The following is a 6,947-nucleotide window of genomic DNA, read 5'->3' on the forward strand; positions in this document are numbered from 1 at the left end:
CCCTGGCTAAAGCAATCAGAGAAGAGGAGGCAATCAGAGGTATTCAAAGAGGAAAAGAGGAAGTCAAGTTATCTCTCTATGCAGATGACATGATGGTGTACCTTGAAAACCCAAGAGAATCTGTCAAAGGCCTCCTTACATTGATAAAAGCCTTTGGGAAAATCTCAGGATACAAAATAAATGTACAAAAGACAATCGCATTTCTCTACACCAATAATAAACAAACAGAAACCCAAATAAAAAACACAGTTCCATTCACAATAGCCACCAAAAAAATGAAATACCTTGGCATCTTCCTAACCAGAGACATGAAAGACCTTTACAATGAAAATTACAAAACACTGCTCAAAGAAATCAAAGCCGACATGAACAAGTGGAAAAATATCCCATGCTCATGGATCAGAAGAATCAACATTGTGAAGATGTCCATCTTACCTAAGGCAATCTACAAATTCAATGCAATACCCATTAAATTACCAACAACATTCTTCTCAGACCTAGAAAAAACAACACAGGAATTCATATGGAAACACAAACATCCAAGAATAGCCAGAACAATCCTCAGCAAAAAAAACAAAGCAGGTGGTATCACAATACCAGATTTCAAACTTTACTATAAAGCTACAATCATCAAAACAGCTTGGTATTGGTACAGGAACAGGCATATAGATCAATGGAACAGAATTGAGATTCCAGAAGCAAAACCTCAATTTCTCAACCAACTCATCTTCGACAAAGCCCCCACCACCTACCAATGGGGAGAGGAGAACCTATTCAGTAAATGGTGCTGAGAAAATTGGCTGACCACATGCAGAAGATTGAAACAGGACCCCTATCTATCCCCATGCACAAAGGTTAACTCCAAATGGATCAGAGACCTAAATGTAAAACCTCAAACCATAAGAACCTTAGAAAAGGAAGGAAATACTCTCATGGAAATCGGAACTGGCATCCAATTCCTGTACAAAACCCGAAACCCACAGGACTTAAGAGAGAAGATAGACAAATGGGACCTTATTAAACTGACAAGCTTCTGCAAAGCCAAAGAAACCATCAAGAGAGCAGGGAGACAGCCTACAGACTGGGAAAAAGTCTTTGCCAACTCTAGGTCTGACAAAGGCTTAACATCCTGGATCTACAAGGAACTGAAGCGTACTGAAAAGAAGAAAACAAACAACCCCATTATAAAATGGGCAAAAGACATGAACAGACACTTCACAAAAGAAGACATTCGAGCAGCCAACAAACACATGAAGAAATGCTCAACCTCACTAATCATCGGGAGATGCAAATCAAAACCACACTGAGATACCACCTAACTCCAGTCAGAATGGCAATTATCAACAACTCAAAAAATAACAGCTGCTGGAGAGGGTGTGGTGAAAAGGGAACACTTCTACACTGTTGGTGGGAGTGTAAACTAGTGCAACCTCTGTGGAAAGCAGTGTGGCGATTCCTAAAAGCTCTAAAAATTGACCTTCCATATGACCCTGCAATCCCCCTACTGGGAATATACCCTGAAGAACACAAATCACTCTATAAAAAAGATACCTGCACACGTATGTTTATCGCAGCATTGTTCACAATAGCAAGAACCTGGAAACAACCATGCTGCCCATCAAAAGAGGACTGGATTTAAAAAATGTGGTACATATACACGATGGAATACTACGCAGCCATAAAAAAGAACAAAATCATGAATTTCGCTGCAACCTGGATGGAACTAGAGTCTATAATACTGAGTGACCTCTCACAAAAACAAAAATCCGAATATCACATGTTCTCACTCATATAATGGACCTTGAACATCCAATGCAATACTATGAGAAAATGACGGATGGTACTGGGAAACTATGGGGGGGAGGGGGATGGGATTAACAGTAGCAAATATCGGTCGGGGGATGGGAAAACACTTCTTATCTACAGGGTGCCTGAATGAAATGTCATTGTACACCTAACCCTTAACTGTACCCCACAAAACCATAATAAAAAATACTGATTAATGAAAAAAAAAAAGTGACCATTACCTTTTTCAGACGTATAGGAAATAATAATACTGATAGATAGAAATGCCTGCATTTTTATACTCTTCCAGGATCTCTTACCTGCTCTTTGGTTTTCCTAAGAGAGCAATGAGATAGATAGGGCAGGAATTTCTTTTCCATTGGTCAAATTCACAAACCAAAGCACAAAGTATGAAAATTTGCTTCCTTAATTAAGAGCAACGGTGGCAATAGAATTATTGCCTACCTATGTGGGGTGACTTCGCTTGATCTTTTTGAGATTAATTTGCTCATCAGTAAATTAAAAGAACCAACCATTTGACCTGGTTCTTTCACCCCTGCAAAAGAATTATTCTATGCTTTTCTGACTGTGCCCACTCTCTACCTCCCATAGTGCATTTTAGTGTTCTAGGGATGGGCTCACACATTTTGGGTTCACACTCTTCCTGAATTTCTGCAAAGAAACATTTTCTAGAGCATAGACAGGGAAGAGAAACTACATTTCAGCATTTGGCTTCCCTCCTGACTGTGACTTGAGGTTTCATTTCCACATTCCCCATCACTCATGGGAGAACTTCATAGCACAGGGCAGGAAGAGGGATGAAAGGCAGTGGCCAGAGGGTGGGGAAGAGCAAACACAAACTAAATGTCGGGAGGCTGTATGGTAACCAACAGTCTCAGTTTGACTGGGCGGTGCTGTCAAGTTCTCTTACTTGGTTTATCTTGAGTGCATCTACACAATGGGCTGTGTCTGCCAGTCCATATAACAAGATGAGATCTCACCATCTTTGCAGTCTCTTAGTGGATTGCCCGTGATCCAGATCACATTCTGATTTAATGCACAATCAATAATAAAACTGTTTTTTCTTTGTCTTCATTTGTGGAGACGTTTTCTAAGATGGCAGAAGATTGTTTTAAAGTATTTTACCTATCAAATCTTCGATAATTGATACAATATGACTCTAAGCCCAACTTCAAATGTCAGCAGAGAGGAATGAGGAGATTCTCTGGGACATGATGGACCTCTGCATAAGTTCATATTGTGTTATCAATCTCACAGTTATTTTGTGTTCACTGCTCTAGCTATAAATGTGCAATCAGAAAAACAGAGATGCTATCACCCTGCTCCCAACCTTCACCCAGAAAAACTGGCACATGAACTGCGCAATGTCCCCGCCGGCCTGGCCCTGTCACATGGCAGACAGGGGGCAGCTAGTTCATGCGGTGTCACAAGCCTGGCAATCCTGCCCTGAGAGGAGCTCACCCAGGCCTTCTATGGACCATCAGTGCCTTTCTGACTCTGGTTGGGGGAACTTTCCAGAAGCAGAGCCTGTGAGAAGGAGCCCAGGGGTGTTGGGAGGAGCAGGTGCTTCAGTGATGTACTGAGGGCAGCAGCTGATGCCCAGAACTTTCCAGTCACAAGGGCCCTTTTCTGAACTTGGGGGGATGGGGTGTGTCATTTCCTTCTTATCTTCTTCCTCCAAATACTGCCTAAACAGTCATAAAAAGGAAATGGGAGGGGGCACCCTGGCCCAGGACAGGTTCCTGACAGGAAGCGACCCATTAAAGAGACAGCACAGCCCTGCACTTTGCTGGCTTTTTGGTGTCTTGTTTCAAATCAGTTTCTAGCCAACCCTGAGGGGCGTCCCAGTCTTCAGGGGTGCAGGCGGTGGTCTCCATAATCCCTGTGTTTCTTCTTTTCCCACAGCGGAGCCATGGAACATTCAGCCCCAGCAAGCGTCTCCTCCTCAACTCTACTTGCTCAACCTCTCCTGGCCTGGTGAGCTACTTCCCCCACACAGTCCAAGGGGCTCTCTCTGCTGCTACTTCACCTTTCTGAAAGAGGACCAGCCCTCCAGAGCCCGCTGACTGCTGACTGGGAGGACAGGGCTCCACAGCCACTCCTGGTAAGAAGAACCATGTTTATGCACACAGACTTTGGGAGTTGGGAGGACTACGGTTTAGTCACAGCTGCTAGTATCCAGTGTAACCTTACACAGGTTGCTATACTTCTGAACTCCCTGTTCCATGAAACAGGGCAATAACAATGAGTGTCATGAGCACCAGCAGATGTGTGGTCGGTGGAACACTGCCTAAAGAGCCACTTGGCCTGCATACACAACCTATCACATTTCACAGGGTGGTGGCTTTGCCATCTCATTGCCCATTACTTAGCCTAGTCAATCTTCATGAAACTCTCAGGGACTGAAGCTGAATTAATTCTCCCATTCACTGGGCAGGTGAGAAAACCGAAGCTCTCAGAAACAGGTGAGGCACACTTGTCAATTTCACCCCCTTAACTTCTCAGGTCCTACCCCAGCTGGACATGTACCATGCTCCAGGGAGGCCTAGGAGCTGAAGATGGATTATCAGGGCTCCACAGGGCAAATGTGGGATCACTATCTTTCCACCTCCATGAGCCTCATGTTCCAAACAAGACCCCTCAGTGGGCCTTGTCTTGTGACCCAGATCTTCTGAAAACCATCCATTCTCCCCCGAATGCCCCACACTTGTCCTGTGACACACTGTAGAATGCTCCAGGCTCGTGTTCAGGGTATGTGTGAACAAGCCCTTTGCCAGCTAAGCCTTACGCCGGAGACCTGCCATGGAATCACAGTGACCAAACCACAAAATATGTGATTCCAATACCTGAAAATATAGGGACTTGGACAGACAGGTGAAGGAGATACTTATGAACAAAGAAGACAAGAAATATATCTTTTTTTCTAAAGCAGCATGGGAAAGGCTGCTTCCTCATGATTTGATAAAATAAGATATGACCATGATAAAGTCAGGTTCATACCATTTTCAAATAAGAATGTGCATTTGTTTCAACCTCACCCCAAAGCTAGATCCTCCTACCATCCCTGTCAGATGCTGCTACTATCTTTTTGCACACTGTCTGCCAATTTCCCACGACCTTTGGTCCCACTTGGAGGAAGATTCCCCGGAGAAGAGATCTGCCTCCATTCTCAATTCCCCCACTTTTGTCTACTCTGAAGATCAAGATGTATCACATTCCTTCAGGTCTACAAAGTGTCCCCTTTTTCTAGGCTTCATTTAGTCCTTTTAATGTCTTATCTGTGACTCTCTTTAGGAACTGCATCAGTATTCTTTCTAGCTCACCTGTGGACATTGCTATTTGTTAATTTATGCCAAGAAATGTATTCCTCAATGCAGCCTGATTCACTCAGAAGTCAATTCGGGAGAACTGTTGTTGCTGCACCTTGGCTAAAGTAACTGAGTTTGATTGACTTTTGTGACAGTCCTATTGTCCCATTTGGGTCACATTGAAAATCAAGTCAAATAAAAACACCAGACTGTTTTAAACCGTGAAATACTTCAATTCAGAGCAACTCCTGTCCCCTGAAATTTTATTTTTGAATAATCTTTTTTTTAGGGGCTGGAAGACATTCAAGATTTCACAGTACAAGTCTATATTGGTTTTAGGGCAGGCTTCCAGCCTGTCCACAACAATTTGAGTCCTGACCATGGGGTGGCAGCATTGTATGTTGTAGTTTCAAGAGGCTTGTTTGAATCGTCTCTTTTCTCCCTGTAGAATCAGAGAATACATAGGCAAAAAAAGCTGCTTCCTGATATGAGCTCCATGATAAATATGAGATGTTGGCCTGGTCATTTGATGTTCATTTTCCTGATATTTTAATAGAAATATTAAATACCAATCCTGACCACATCACAGAAAATTTAGGAGAATTAAAATAAAAGAATTTGTAAACTATAAGCATGTGCACAGAGGACTAACAGGATGATGAAATTTATTATCAATATTATCATCACTGATTATCACTCAGGACTGATTGATTATTATCACTCAGTAGCACTCAGAATTATTATTATCACTCAGGAAATGTCATTTAAAGTAGAAGCGATGACAGGGAATTGGGGCAGTTCTAGCAAAATCCAGAGCATAATTTACCAGAAAGAAACAAGAGCAGTGTATGGAGGAAAGAAAAATGCTCTTCTCTGGGCTCAAGGAAAAGAAAGAAGAAAGTGAAAGAAAGGAGGGGAGAGAAGAAGGAAAAGGGAAGAAGAAGAGGAGCGGGAGGGAAGCTGTCTTTATATTCTGGTAATGTGAAAATGGATAATTTTTCCTTAAAAAGACCAAGAAAATTCACTGAATGAATGGAAAAATGTGTGAAAAAAAATAGAAATAACCTAAATAGCAAATACACCATTTAAAAATCCTTTTGAATTCCATGGCAATCAAAAAAATGCAAGTTTAAGCCAATTAAATCATGCATATTTGTGCCCATAAAGATGACAAGAATTTAAAAGTGTAATATCACCAATTACCTATGAAGATTCAGGGACTTCTTACATATGGTTGGTGCAAATATAAGTTAGCATAACCCCTTGGAGTCATATTTGCCAATATCTAGTCAGATGGAAAATGTATATCCCCAGTAATTTGTTGTGTGACGTCAGAAAGTATTGCACTGAGCAGAAAAAATGAGTTGGTCTTAAATTTGTCCTGAAGTTGATTCTTTCTCTGCAGTCATGGGATCACTTTCTCTCCACTAACTGTTTAGGATGGAAAAAGGCAGACATGCCCCATCCTTCTGCAGGACTTTCTCTCACATTAATCCTTGGGGTCTGTGATCTCAAATTCCACCGTTCCATTGGAGAAGACTTTGTATTTCCTTCTTTGAGGCTGGAATGTCCATCTAACACAAAGTTTCTGGGACTGGAAATTTCCAGTACTTCAAACAGACCAATGTTATTTACAGCAAGGCATTTTTTTCCCCTCTATTCTGGCACGTTCACCTGCTTTGATTCAAATTTTTTAAATGTACCACTCCTTGTTCCATAGAAGAATGCTTTCTTCATGTCATGCCTTTCCCGTTAGGGGAGATAATCAACTGATTTGCTTCAAAACATTTCCTGCTTTTCTGCAAGCTGGGGGGGGGGGGGGGGGGGGAGGAA

General features: G+C 42.1%; 1 protein-coding gene across 2 annotated transcripts in view; it reads left to right on the forward strand.

The window, feature by feature from the left end:
* The first annotated feature begins 3,804 nt into the window (after nucleotides 1-3,804).
* The window catches only part of GIMAP5 (GTPase, IMAP family member 5), a 5,771-nt gene continuing 2,628 nt past the window's right edge, over nucleotides 3,805-6,947 (forward strand). The window contains exon 1 of one of the 2 annotated variants that reach the window (XM_021715009.1): nucleotides 3,805-3,910. The gene's annotated coding sequence lies outside the window, so the exon portion shown is untranslated. Of the gene's footprint in view, nucleotides 3,911-6,590; nucleotides 6,779-6,947 lie in introns of those variants that run through there. The other variant, XM_008063068.2, reaches the window with a different exon arrangement.

This window comes from Carlito syrichta, unplaced genomic scaffold, assembly GCF_000164805.1.
Source record: "Carlito syrichta isolate Samal-C Ts95f unplaced genomic scaffold, Tarsius_syrichta-2.0.1 Scaffold306526, whole genome shotgun sequence".
Taxonomy (NCBI): domain Eukaryota; kingdom Metazoa; phylum Chordata; class Mammalia; order Primates; family Tarsiidae; genus Carlito; species Carlito syrichta.